The sequence below is a fragment of the Eurosta solidaginis genome, chromosome X, assembly GCF_040869045.1.
Source record: "Eurosta solidaginis isolate ZX-2024a chromosome X, ASM4086904v1, whole genome shotgun sequence".
In the NCBI taxonomy this organism is placed as follows: domain Eukaryota; kingdom Metazoa; phylum Arthropoda; class Insecta; order Diptera; family Tephritidae; genus Eurosta; species Eurosta solidaginis.
Window position 1 is genome coordinate 141,250,303 of NC_090324.1, and position 14,569 is coordinate 141,264,871.

Here is a 14,569-nt window from a genome sequence, read left to right on the forward strand (position 1 = left end):
AATTTGGGAAAAATTTAAACAACGTGACATCAGGACGGACAAGGCGACAGCTGTTTCGATTATACCTTGTAAATCTCTTCAAAGCCTTTTCACCCGGGAGTGGGAGTCGAACCCGCACTCCTACGATAGTTGAAATGGTTACAAACGCATTCAGCTTCCTCATGCCTTAGTTGTTGTAAAGTTTTTCCCAAATGCCTTTTTTTGCATATATTATCTTCCACACATCACATAATTCCTATGTAGTTATGTGTGAAGCTATGCATGTTCGTAAGGCGGTTTCATAGAAACTTGGTATTTTGCTGTTTTTGTTCTATTTATAGAACTACAACGAATTAACCAAATGTTGTCTCTTTATATGAATTAATCGGGGATTGCCCGTATTGCTTTAAATGTATGAACATTTATTTCTAGCAATTTTTAATTTTTTTATAATTTATTTAATAATTTGGGAAAAATTTAAACAACGTGACATCAGGACGGACAAGCCGACAGCTGTTTCGATTAAACCTTGTTAATCTCTTAAAGGCCTTTTCTCCCGGGAGTGGGAGTCGAACTCGCGCTCGTACGATAGTTGAAATGGTTACAAACGCATTCAGCTACGTCATGCCTTAGTTGTTGTTAAGTTTTTCCCAATTGCCTTTTTTCGCCTATATTATCTTCCACACATCACATAATTCGTATGTAGTTATGTGTTGAAGTTATGCATGTTTGGAAGGCGGTTTCATAGAAACTTGGTATTTTGCTGTTTTTGTTCTATTTATAGAACTACAACGAATTAACCAAATGCTGTCTCTTTATATGAATTAATCGGGGATTGCCCGTATTGCTTTAAATGTATGAACATTTACTTCAAGCACTTTTTAATTTTTTTATAATTTATTTAATAATTTGGGAAAAATTTATACAACGTGACATCAGGACGGACAAGGCGACAGCTCTTTCGATTATACCTATGAAACCGCCTTACAAACATGCATAACTTCAACACATAACTACATACGAATTATGTGATGCGTGGAAGATAATATATGCGAAATAAAGCAATTGGGAAAAACATTACAACAACTAAGGCATGACGTAGCTGAATGCATTTGTAACCATTTCAACTATCGTAGGAGTGCGGGTTCGACTCACACTCCCTCGAGAAAAGGCTTTGAAGAGATTTACAAGGTTTAATCGAAGCTTGGTATTTTGCTGTTTTTGTTCTATTTATAGAACTACAACGAATTAACCAAATGTTGTCTCTTTATATGAATTAATCGGGGATTACCCGTATTGCTTTAAATGTATGAACATTTATTTCAAGCAATTTTTTATTTTTTTATAACTTATTTAAGAATTTGGGAAAAATTTAAACAACGTGACATCAGGACGGACAAGGCGACAGCTGTTTCGATTATACCTTGTAAATCTCTTCAAAGCCTTTTCTGTGCGGAGTGGGGTCGAACCCGCATTCCTACGATAGTTGAAATTGTTGCAAACGCATTCAGCTACGTCATGCCTTAGTTGTTGTAAAATTTTTCCCAATATCATTTTTTCGCATATATTATCTTTCACACATCACATAATTCGTATGTAGTTATGTGTTGAAGTTATGCACGTTTGTAAGGCGGTTTCATAGAATCTTGGTATTTTGCTCTTTTTGTTCTATTTATAGAACTACAACTAATTAACCAAATGTTGTCTCTTTATACGAATTAATCGGGGATTGCCCGAATTGCTTTAAATGTATGAACATTTATTTCAAGCAATTTTTAATTTTTTTTATAATTTATTTAATAATTTGGGAAAAATTTAAACAACGTGACATCAGGACGGACAAGGCGACAGCTGTTTCGATTATACCTTGTAAATCTCTTCAAAGCCTTTTCTCCCGAGAGTGGGAGTCGAACCCGCATTCTTACGAAAGTTGAAATGGTTACATTAGCATTCAACTACGTCGTGCCTTAGTTGTTGTAAAGTTTTTCCCAATTGCCTTCTTTTGCATATATTATCTTCCACATATCACATAATTCGTATGTAGTTATGTGTTGAAGTTATGCATGTTTGTAAGGCGGTTTCATATTAATTTGGTATTTTGCTGTTTTTGTTCTATTTATAGAACTACAACGAATTAACCAAATGTTGTCTCTTTATATGAATTAATCGGGGATTGCCCGTATTGCTTTAAATGTATGAACATTTATTTCCAGCAATTTTTAATTTTTTTATAATTTATTTAATAATTTGGGAAAAATTTAAACAACGTGACATCAGGACGGACAAGGCGACAGCTGTTTCGATTATACCTTGTAAATCTCTTCAAAGCCTTTTCTGTGTAGAGTGGGGGTCGAACCCGCATTCCTACGATAGTTGAAATGGTTACAAACGCATTCAGCTACGAAATGCCTTAATTGTTGTAAAGTTTTTCCCAATGGCCTTCTTTCGCATATATTATCTTCCACACATCACATAATTCGTATGTAGTTATGTGTTGAAGTTATGCATGTTTGGAAGGCGGTTTCATAGAAACTTTGTATTTTGCTGATTTTGTTCTATTTATAGAACTACAACGAATTAACCAAATATTGTCTCTTTATATGAATTAGTCGGGGATTGCCCGTATTGCTTGAAATGTATGAACATTTATTTCAAGCAATTTTTAATTTTTTTATAATTTATTTAATAATTTGGGAAAAATTTAAACAACGTGACATCAGGACGGACAAGACGACAGCTGTTTCGATTATACTTTGTAAATCTCTTTAAAGCTTTTTCTCCCGGGAGTGCGAGTCGAACCCGCACTCCTACGATAGTTGAAATGGTTACAAACGCATTCAGCTACGTCATGCCTTAGTTGTTGTAAAGTTTTTCCCAATTGCCTTCTTTTGCATATATTATCTTCCACACATCACATAATTCGTATGTAGTTATGTGTTGAAGTTATGCATGTTTGTAAGGCGGTTTCATATTAATTTGGTATTTTGCTGTTTTTGTTCTATTTATAGAACTACAACGAATTAACCAAATGTTGTCTCTTTATATGAATTATTCGGGGATTGCCCGTATTGCTTTAAATGTATGAACATTTATTTCCAGCATTTAATTTATTTAATAATTTGGGAAAAATTTAAACAACGTGACATCAGGACGGACAAGGCGACAGCTGTTTCGATTATACCATGTAAATCTCTTCAAAGCCTTTTCTCCCGGGAGTGGGAGTCGAACCCGCACTCCTACGATAGTTGAAATGGTTACAAACGCATTCAGCTTCCTCATGCCTTAGTTGTTGTAAAGTTTTTCCCAAATGCCTTTTTTCGCATATATTATCTTCCACACATCACATAATTCCTATGTAGTTATGTGTTGAAGCTATGCATGTTTGTAAGGCGGTTTCATAGAAACTTGGTATTTTGCTGTTTTTGTTCTATTTATAGAACTACAACGAATTAACCAAATGTTGTCTCTTTATATGAATTAATCGGGGATTGCCCGTATTGCTTTAAATGTAATGTAATAATTTGGGAAAAATTTAAACAACGTGACATCAGGACGGACAAGGCGACAGCTGTTTCGATTATACCTTGTAAATCTCTTCAAAGCCTTTTCACCCGGGAGTGGGAGTCGAACCCGCACTCCTACGATAGTTGAAATGGTTACAAACGCATTCAGCTTCCTCATGCCTTAGTTGTTGTAAAGTTTTTCCCAAATGCCTTTTTTCGCATATATTATCTTCCACACATCACATAATTCCTATGTAGTTATGTGTGAAGCTATGCATGTTTGTAAGGCGGTTTCATAGAAACTTGGTATTTTGCTGTTTTTGTTCTATTTATAGAACTACAACGAATTAACCAAATGTTGTCTCTTTATATGAATTAATCGGGGATTGCCCGTATTGCTTTAAATGTATGAACATTTATTTCTAGCAATTTTTAATTTTTTTATAATTTATTTAATAATTTGGGAAAAATTTAAACAACGTGACATCAGGACGGACAAGCCGACAGCTGTTTCGATTAAACCTTGTTAATCTCTTAAAGGCCTTTTCTCCCGGGAGTGGGAGTCGAACTCGCGCTCGTACGATAGTTGAAATGGTTACAAACGCATTCAGCTACGTCATGCCTTAGTTGTTGTTAAGTTTTTCCCAATTGCCTTCTTTCGCCTATATTATCTTCCACACATCACATAATTCGTATGTAGTTATGTGTTGAAGTTATGCATGTTTGGAAGGCGGTTTCATAGAAACTTGGTATTTTGCTGTTTTTGTTCTATTTATAGAACTACAACGAATTAACCAAATGCTGTCTCTTTATATGAATTAATCGGGGATTGCCCGTATTGCTTTAAATGTATGAACATTTACTTCAAGCACTTTTTAATTTTTTTATAATTTATTTAATAATTTGGGAAAAATTTATACAACGTGACATCAGGACGGACAAGGCGACAGCTCTTTCGATTATACCTATGAAACCGCCTTACAAACATGCATAACTTCAACACATAACTACATACGAATTATGTGATGCGTGGAAGATAATATATGCGAAATAAAGCAATTGGGAAAAACATTACAACAACTAAGGCATGACGTAGCTGAATGCATTTGTAACCATTTCAACTATCGTAGGAGTGCGGGTTCGACTCACACTCCCTCGAGAAAAGGCTTTGAAGAGATTTACAAGGTTTAATCGAAACAGCTGTCGCTTTGTCCGTCCTGATGTCACGTTGTTTAAATTTTTCCCAAATTATTAAATAAATTATAAAAAATGTAAAAATTGCTTGAAATAAATGTTCATACATTTAAAGCAATACGAGCAATCCCCGATTAATTTATATAAAGAGACAACATTTGGTTAATTGTTGTAGTTCTATAAATAGAACAAAAACATCAAAATACCAAATTTCTATGAAACCACCTTTCAAACATGCATAACTTCAACACATAACTGCATACGAATTATGTGATCTGTGGAAGATAATATATGTGAAAGAAGACAATTGGGAAAAATTTTACAACAACTAAGGCATGACGAAGTTGAATACGTTTGTAACCATTTCAACTATTGTAGGAGTGCGGGTTCGACTCCCACTCCCAGTAGAAAAGGCTTTGAAGAGATTTACAAGGTTTAATAGAAACAGCTGTCGCCTTGTCCGTCCTGATGGCACGTTGTTTAAATTTTTCCCAAATTATTAAATAAATTATAAAAAAATTAAAAATTGCTTGAAATAAATGTTTATACATTTAAAGCAATACGGGCAATCTCCGATTAATTCATATAAAGAGACAACATTTGGTTAATTCGTTGTAGTTCTATAAATAGAACAAAAACATCAAAATACCAAATTTCTATGAAACCACCTTACAAACATGCATAACTTCAACACATAACTACATACGAATTATGTGATCTGTGGAAGATAATATATGCGAAAGAAGACAATTGGGAAAAATGTTACAACAACTAAGGCATGACGTAGCTGGATGCGTTTGTAACCATTTCAACTATTGTAGGAGTGCGGGTTCGACTCCCGGGAGAAAAGGCTTTGAAGAGATATACAAGGTATAATCGAAACAGCTGTCGCCCTGTCCGTCCTGATGTCACGTTGTTTAAATTTTTCCCAAATTATTAAATAAATTATAAAAAAATTAAAAATTGCTTGAAGTAAATGTAAATCTCGGTTGAGCCCCCAATTTTTGTGGTTGTTTCACAAAAAGTTTTATTTTATTTGAATATTAATAATGAATAATAAAGTTAATAAAGTTGGTTTAGTTGCATTACAGTTCAATTAGATTTTAATTGAAAGTACAGTTAATAGTTTTAATAAAATTTTACGAAAGGTCACGGTGCAACGACTGTTCAGCTCAGCGTCAGTTTTACATATAATATTTTTGCTGTTTTATTTCAAAATTGGCATTTTGGCAGGGTTTGCTATAACAGAACGATACGCCTGCAAGGTTGTATTTTACAACGAATTAACAAAATGTTTTCTCTTTATATGAATTAATCGGGGATTGCCCGTATTGCTTTAAATGTATGAACATTTATTTCCAGCAATTTTTAATTTTTTTATAATTTATTTAATAATTTGGGAAAAATTTAAACAACGTGACATCAGGACGGACAAGGCGACAGCTGTTTCTATTATACCTTGTAAATCTCTTCAAAGCCTTTTCTGTGTAGAGTGGGAGTCGAACCCGCATTCCTACGATAGTTGAAATGGTTACAAACGCATTCAGCTACGTAATGCCTTAATTGTTGTAAAGTTTTTCCCAATGGCCTTCTTTCGCATATATTACCTTCCACACATCACATAATTCGTATGTAGTTATGTGTTGAAGTTATGCATGTTTGTAAGGCGGTTTCATATTAATTTGGTATTTTGCTGTTTTTGTTCTATTTATAGAACTACAACGAATTAACCAAATGTTGTCTCTTTATATGAATTAATCGGGGATTGCCCGTATTGCTTTAAATGTATGAACATTTATTTCCAGCAATTTTTAATTTTTTTTATAATTTATTTAATAGTTTGGGAAAAATTTAAACAACGTGACATCAGGACGGTCAAGGCGACAGCTGTTTCGATTATACCTTGTAAATCTCTTCAAAGCCTTTTCTCCCGGGAGTGGGAGTCGAACTCGCACTCCTACGATAGTTGAGATGGTTACAAACGCATTCAGCTACGTCATGCCTTAGTTGTTGTAAAGTTTTTCCCAATTGCCTTTTTTCGCATACATTACCTTCCACACATCACATAATTCGTATGTACTTATGTGTTGAAGTTATGCATGTTTGTAAGGCGGTTTCATAGAAGCTTGGTATTTTGCTGTTTTTGTTCTATTTATAGAACTACAACGAATTAACCAAATGTTGTCTCTTTATATGAATTAATCGGGGATTACCCGTATTGCTTTAAATGTATGAACATTTATTTCAATTAATTTTTTATTTTTTTATAACTTATTTGAGAATTTGGGAAAAATTTAAACAACGTGACATCAGGACGGACAAGGCGACAGCTGTTTCGATTATACCTTGTAAATCTCTTCAAAGCCTTTTCTGTGCGGAGTGGGGTCGAACCCGCATTCCTACGATAGTTGAAATTGTTACAAACGCATTCAGCTACGTCATGCCTTAGTTGTTGTAAAATTTTTCCCAATATCATTTTTTCGCATATATTATCTTCCACACATCACATAATTCGTATGTAGTTATGTGTTGAAGTTATGCACGTTTGTAAGGCGGTTTCATAGAAACTTGGTATTTTGCTCTTTTTGTTCTATTTATAGAACTACAACGAATTAACCAAATGTTGTCTCTTTATATGAATTAATCGGGGATTGCCCGAATTGCTTTAAATGTATGAACATTTATTTCAAGCAATTTTTAATTTTTTTTATAATTTATTTAATAATTTGGGAAAAATTTAAACAACGTGACATCAGGACGGACAAGGCGACAGCTGTTTCGATTATACCTTGTAAATCTCTTCAAAGCCTTTTCTCCCGAGAGTGGGAGTCGAACCCGCACTCTTACGATAGTTGAAATGGTTACATTAGCATTCAACTACGTCGTGCCTTAGTTGTTGTAAAGTTTTTCCCAATTGCCTTCTTTTGCATATATTATCTTCCACACATCACATAATTCGTATGTAGTTATGTGTTGAAGTTATGCATGTTTGTAAGGCGGTTTCATATTAATTTGGTATTTTGCTGTTTTTGTTCTATTTATAGAACTACAACGAATTAACCAAATGTTGTCTCTTTATATGAATTAATCGGGGATTTCCCGTATTGCTTTAAATGTATGAACATTTATTTCAAGCAATTTTTAATTTTTTTATAATTTATTTAATAATTTGGGAAAAATTTAAACAACGTGACATCAGGACGGACAAGACGACAGCTGTTTCGATTATACTTTGTAAATCTCTTTAAAGCTTTTTCTCCCGGGAGTGCGAGTCGAACCCGTACTCCTACGATAGTTGAAATGGTTACAAACGCATTCAACTACGTCATGCCTTAGTTGTTGTAAAGTTTTTCCCAATTGCCTTCTTTTGCATATATTATCTTCCACACATCACATAATTCGTATGTAGTTATGTGTTGAAGTTATGCATGTTTGTAAGGCGGTTTCATATTAATTTGGTATTTTGCTGTTTTTGTTCTATTTATAGAACTACAACGAATTAACCAAATGTTGTCTCTTTATATGAATTAATCGGGGATTGCCCGTATTGCTTTAAATGTATGAACATTTATTTCCAGCAATTTTTAATTTTTTTATAATTTATTTAATAATTTGGGAAAAATTTAAACAACGTGACATCAGGACGGACAAGGCGACAGCTGTTTCGATTATACCTTGTAAATCTCTTCAAAGCCTTTTCTGTGTAGAGTAGGGGTCGAACCCGCATTCCTACGATAGTTGAAATGGTTACAAACGCATTCAGCTACGTAATGCCTTAATTGTTGTAAAGTTTTTCCCAATGGCCTTCTTTCGCATATATTATCTTCCACACATCACATAATTCGTATGTAGTTATGTGTTGAAGTTATGCATGTTTGGAAGGCGGTTTCATAGAAACTTTGTATTTTGCTGATTTTGTTCTATTTATAGAACTACAACGAATTAACCAAATATTGTCTCTTTATATGAATTAGTCGGGGATTGCCCGTATTGCTTGAAATGTATGAACATTTATTTCAAGCAATTTTTAATTTTTTTATAATTTATTTAATAATTTGGGAAAAATTTAAACAACGTGACATCAGGACGGACAAGGTGACAGCTGTTTCGATTATACCTTGTAAATCTCTTCAAAGCCTTTTCTCCCGGGAGTGGGAGTCGAACCCGCACTCCTACGATAGTTGAAATGGTTACAAACGCATTCAGCTTCCTCATGCCTTAGTTGTTGTAAAGTTTTTCCCAAATGCCTTTTTTCGCATTTATTATCTTCCACACATCACATAATTCCTATGTAGTTATGTGTTGAAGCTATGCATGTTTGTAAGGCGGTTTCATAGAAACTTGGTATTTTGCTGTTTTTGTTCTATTTATAGAACTACAACGAATTAACCAAATGTTGTCTCTTTATATGAATTAATCGGGGATTGCCCGTATTGCTTTAAATGAATGAACATTTATTTCCAGCAATTTTTAATTTTTTTATAATTTATTTAATAATTTGGGAAAAATTTAAACAACGTGACATCAGGACGGACAAGCCGACAGCTGTTTCGATTAAACCTTGTTAATCTCTTCAAAGCCTTTTCTCCCGGGAGTGGGAGTCGAACCCACACTCCTACAATAGTTGAAATGGTTACAAACGCATCCAGCTACGTCATGCCTTAGTTGTTGTAAAATTTGTCCCAATTGTCTTCTTTCGCATATATTATCTTACACAGATCACATAATTCGTATGTAGTTACGTGTTGAAGTTATGCATGTTTGTAAGGCGGTTTCATAGAAACTTGGCATTTTGCTGTTTTTGTTCTATTTATAGAACTACAACGAATTAACCAAATGTTGTCTCTTTATATGAATTAATCGGGGATTACCCGTATTGCTTTAAATGTATGAACATTTATTTCAAGCAATTTTTAATTTTTTTATAATTTATTTAATAATTTGGAAAAATTTAAACAATGTGACATTAGGACGGACAAGGCGACAGCTGTTTCGATTATACCTTGTAAATCTCTTAAAAGCCTTTTCTCCCGGGAGTGGGAGTCGAACTCGCGCTCGTACGATAGTTGAAATGGTTACAAACGCATTCAGCTACGAAATGGTTACAAACGCATTCAGCTACGTCATGCCTTAGTTGTTGTTAAGTTTTTCCCAATTGCCTTTTTTCGCATATATTATCTTCCACACATCACATAATTCGTATGTAGTTATGTGTTGAAGTTATGCATGTTTGGAAGGCGGTTTCATAGAAACTTGGTATTTTGCTGTTTTTGTTCTATTTATAGAACTACAACGAATTAACCAAATGCTGTCTCTTTATATGAATTAATCGGGGATTGCCCGTATTGCTTTAAATGTATGAACATTTACTTCAAGCACTTTTTAATTTTTTTATAATTTATTTAATAATTTGGGAAAAATTTATACAACGTGACATCAGGACGGACAAGGTAACAGCTCTTTCGATTATACCTTGTAAATCTCTTCAAAGCCTTTTCTCGAGGGAGTGTGAGTCGAACCCGCACTCCTACGATAGTTGAAATGGTCACAAACGCATTCAGCTACGTCATGCCTTAGTTGTTGTAATGTTTTTCCCAATTGCTTTATTTCGCATATACTATCTTCCACGCATCACATAATTCGTATGTAGTTATGTGTTGAAGTTATGCATGTTTGTAAGGCGGTTTCATAGAAACTTGGTATTTTGCTGTTTTTGTTCTATTTATAGAACTACAACGAATTTCATTTCAATTCATTTGGCGGCCACCGTGGTGTGATGGTAGTGTGCTCCGCCTATCACACCGTATGCCCTGGGTTCAACTCCCGGGCAAAGCAACATCAAAATTTTAGAAATAAGGTTTTTTCAATTAGAAGAAAATTTTTCTAAGCGGGGTCGCCCCTCGGCAGTGTTTGGCAAGCGCTCCGGGTGTATTTCTGCCATGAAAAGCTCTCAGTGAAAACTCATCTGCCTTGCAGATGCCGTTCGGAGTCGGCATAAAACATGTAGGTCCCCTCCGGCCAATTTGTAGGGAAAATCGAGAGGAGCACGACGCAAATTGGAAGAGAAGCTCGGCCTTAGATCTCTTCGGAGGTTATCGCGCCTTACATTTATTTTATTTATCATCCATTTTTTCAGACAAAATACGTGCAATATGGCGAAGTTTGCAGCTTCAATTTAATAAATTGAAGAAGATATGACAAAAATCCTCTTTTTCTGAAAAATCGGGTGTATGGAGAATATATGCTATAGTGTTCCGATCCAACCGGTTCCGACAAATGTCTAATCGGACACCTAAATACAACCTCTCACCAAATTTTATCAATATATCTCAAATATTGAGGGCCTAGTTTGCATACAAACAGACAGACGGACATGGCTAAATCACCTCAGCTCTTCATTCTTAAGGACTTGCAATTTTGGGATTCGTGACGAAATTAATATACCATTGCATTTTCATGAAAGTTATAAAAATAAAAAAATTATCGAAAAAGCCTTTTTTGATTACTTTTTTTTTCAATAATCGTAAAAAATCATTATTTTTTTTTTATTATTTTTTTGTAAATTGGAAAGTAATCATTAAAAATAGAAAATAATGACAAGTAATCATTAAATGGCTTTTAAAGAAAATAATCAATTGAGCGGGTAATAATTACCATGAGTAATAATTATTTAACAGATCTGTAATAGACAATCCGAATATTATACACTCAGAGTGAGATTCAATTGTACAGTTCATTTTCGATAAATTCCTTTTTTACCCTACTGAGGCATATTTTGACAAAAAGTATTATCAAAAGAATGTGTGGCTACTTTCTAATATTTTACATTATAAGGAAAATATGTGTAACAACTTATGCATACGTCAACTCTTCTTCGAGTTACAGCTCCAAGTACGTGAGATATTGATTGACAAAAAAGAAGGCGGGGTCACGCCCATTAAATTTTTTGAAACTTTCCTTTTTTCCGTTATGATGACACTTTGAAAGTAAAATATCTCTGATATAAAACAATGTTTCGAATAGATTTTGTATATAACATTCATCTACGAGCTTTTCCAAAATCTCATAAATAAAAGTGGTGGTGACTTTGAACCGCTCTGGTCCATTTTTACTAGAAATATTTCTTGTTGTAAGTCTAACATGTGTATCGAATTTTGTCACGAGGTATTTATTTGTTTTGAGGCTCTAGTAATGTTGCGTAATGCTCGAACGAAATAGGAGCGTGGCACCACCTATACAAAACAAAAAATGTCTCGCACTTTCCTCTTACAATAACACTTGGTAAGTGGAATATCATTGATACAAAACTATTTTTCGCTAAGATATAGCTTATTATTCTACGACCCTTTTATAAGTCTATAAGTCTTTTATATAAATGTAGGCGTGGTTCTTAACCGATCTAGAAATATTTCCTGCTATAAAGAAAATATGTGTAACAAATCTTATTATGATCCGCAAATTTTTCTTCGAGTTATGGCTCCCGAAATATAAACAATTTCTTAATCATAAAAGGAGCGGCACCACGCCCATTTCAGAAAATTAAATTTTTTCTTATTTTTTGTTATAATTCCACTTGGGAAAAGAAAAAGCTTGGATATAAAGCCCTTTTTGTAAAGATATAGCTTATTTTGTTTGTTTAGAAGTTTTTTCAAAATCTTTTATTCAAAAGTGGGTGTGGTCCTTAACCTATTTCTTTAATATCTGTTCGTGTGCAAAGCACGCTGAGTATAAAAAAAAAATACAAGGCGCAATATACCTCCGAAGAAATTAGGGCGAGTTCTGTTCCAATTTGCGTCGTGCTCCCTTTTAATTTTCCCCAAATTAGTGGGACCCACATGTTTTACGCCGACTCCGAACAGCATCTGCAAGGCAGTGCGTTTTTCACTGAGAAGGTTTCATGGCAGAAATACATTCGGAGTGTCTGCCAAATCAATGCCGAGGGGCGAAAAAGTTGTTTTTTCTAAGTTGAAAACATTTGTTTCTAAATTTTTGTTGTTGCTATACCCGAGACTTGAACCCAGGATTTTCGGTGTGGTAGGTTTAGCGCGATATCACCGCTCCAAAACGGCTGCCAGATATAATAAACAATCAATTAAAAGAGTTTGAAAGTGGTTATTTTTCTATTTTCAGTAACCCGACAGCTTGTCCGAAAGTAGTAAGGACGATAATAATTTGGCGAAAAATTTAATAATTCATTTTCTTATTCATAGAAATAACTTATTATTATATTTCCAGCGGAGCTAACTGGTCTCATTGCGATAAGTTTATAAATAATTCTTCAATATCTTCATTTTTATTTATTAGTCAAACCGGCATAACAACCTTTAACATTACCCCGGAAATGATGCCTAATTCTAAAACTATCAATTCGATTTAACTAAAACTTTGCGAGCATACATAGAAGATGTACATGATTGCCATTGTGCTCATTGAGATTACTTATAAGTGATTTTTTCTTAGCAATATACTGATCTCTTTTGAAGAGAAATAATAATAAATAATAAACGATTTTTAGTAATAATTTTCAGTATATTTAATCGATATTTACACTAGTTTTGCCCGTAATTTTAGCCAAATTACATCCACAATTCAAGAAAATTTTATGTTATAACTTGCGAAGGGAATAGAGCTTACAATATATTTGAAAAACAAAAAATTACTCTTGTTTAACTGTACACAATAAATGATAAAACTAAAATATGGGAAACAAGTTGGTTATGCTTTCAACAAGTATCAAGGAGTTGGCCTTAAAATTAAAAGTTGTAGTGCGCGTAACCTTCTTATGGCAAACACTGTGATTTAAAACGAAAAGACCATTCTTAAGACATAATTTACAGTCAATTCAGGTATGTAGACAAGGTGCGGAATTAATCGATTTGGAAGGCATTTTCTTAGCTTAGTTACGAGTAACACTGATTCATATTAACTTTTCCATCGTTGTAAAGCCATAAACACACACTCGTATATATTGATACACTGTTTTGTTATAGGTATTATTTAATACTCGTATTTGCAGCACACCTTTAAATGTCCCTAAAAATGATCACTCACAAGGGTAGCATGTAAGTCTATATATAATAATATAATAAGTAAATAAATAAATAAATAAAATATATATGTTTATTCTTGTTCACCAATAGTTTCATCAGAAATTTAACATTAAACTAATATTTTCTGAAATGAATTTCTTTATGTGTCAAACACTTTAGCACATTTTGTTGTATTTTCATTATAATGTCTTTTTAAACACATTTATTTGCGGAACATAGTTAAACTTTTACGTTTTCAACCCTCACGCTGTTCTACCTACACACCTACCTATTGCTTTCTGACAAAGTTTCGGCTTGCAACCCCACCTTCACAGTGGCGGATTTGAGGAAAAAGGCCCGGTCGGCATGGTATCTAGGGGGCCCACTTTTGTAGTGAAAAAAATTTAATCAAAAGTAATTTTATTTATAGATACAAACATAAACAATAATAATTTGTATGATTTCATTTTTTTAGGTTTCCCAGATAATTAATATTAATAGAATAGTAAACAGTGAATTATGCCACTTTGAATACAAGCCTAGCTTTACGTTCAGCAATACAAAAATTGTTTAGTGTATCCTCAGCTAAAGAAGCTCGGCGATATTGTTTAACAATTTTCAACGAACTCATGACTCGTTCGGCACTAGCTGAACCGATAGGAAAAGTTAAGAACAGTCGAAATAAACTGCAGCATTCAGGAAACAGCCCATCCTATTACTTGCAACTATAAACTCCAAATACTGTAATGGACTGTCGTCAGTAAAATCCCGATTTTTTGTAAAACACATGACAGTAAAAGCGACCAGCTCATTTTTCAAATCAGTAGTGAAAAACTCTGGGAGCATCTTTGATAAAGTAATAAC

At 33.8% G+C, this 14,569-nt stretch overlaps 1 protein-coding gene across 8 annotated transcripts in view; it reads right to left on the reverse strand.

The window, feature by feature from the left end:
- LOC137235484 (calcium-dependent secretion activator-like) overlaps nt 1–13,972 on the reverse strand; it is a 2,443,847-nt gene extending 2,429,875 nt beyond the window's left edge. The window contains exons 1-2 of one of the 8 annotated variants that reach the window (XM_067758483.1): nt 13,811–13,972; nt 13,604–13,744 (exon numbers count right to left, since the gene is read on the reverse strand). The gene's annotated coding sequence lies outside the window, so the exon portion shown is untranslated. Of the gene's footprint in view, nt 1–13,224; nt 13,343–13,452 lie in introns of those variants that run through there. The other 7 variants (XM_067758485.1, XM_067758487.1, XM_067758486.1 and 4 more) reach the window with 7 other exon arrangements.
- Nucleotides 13,973–14,569: the final 597 nt, after the last annotated feature.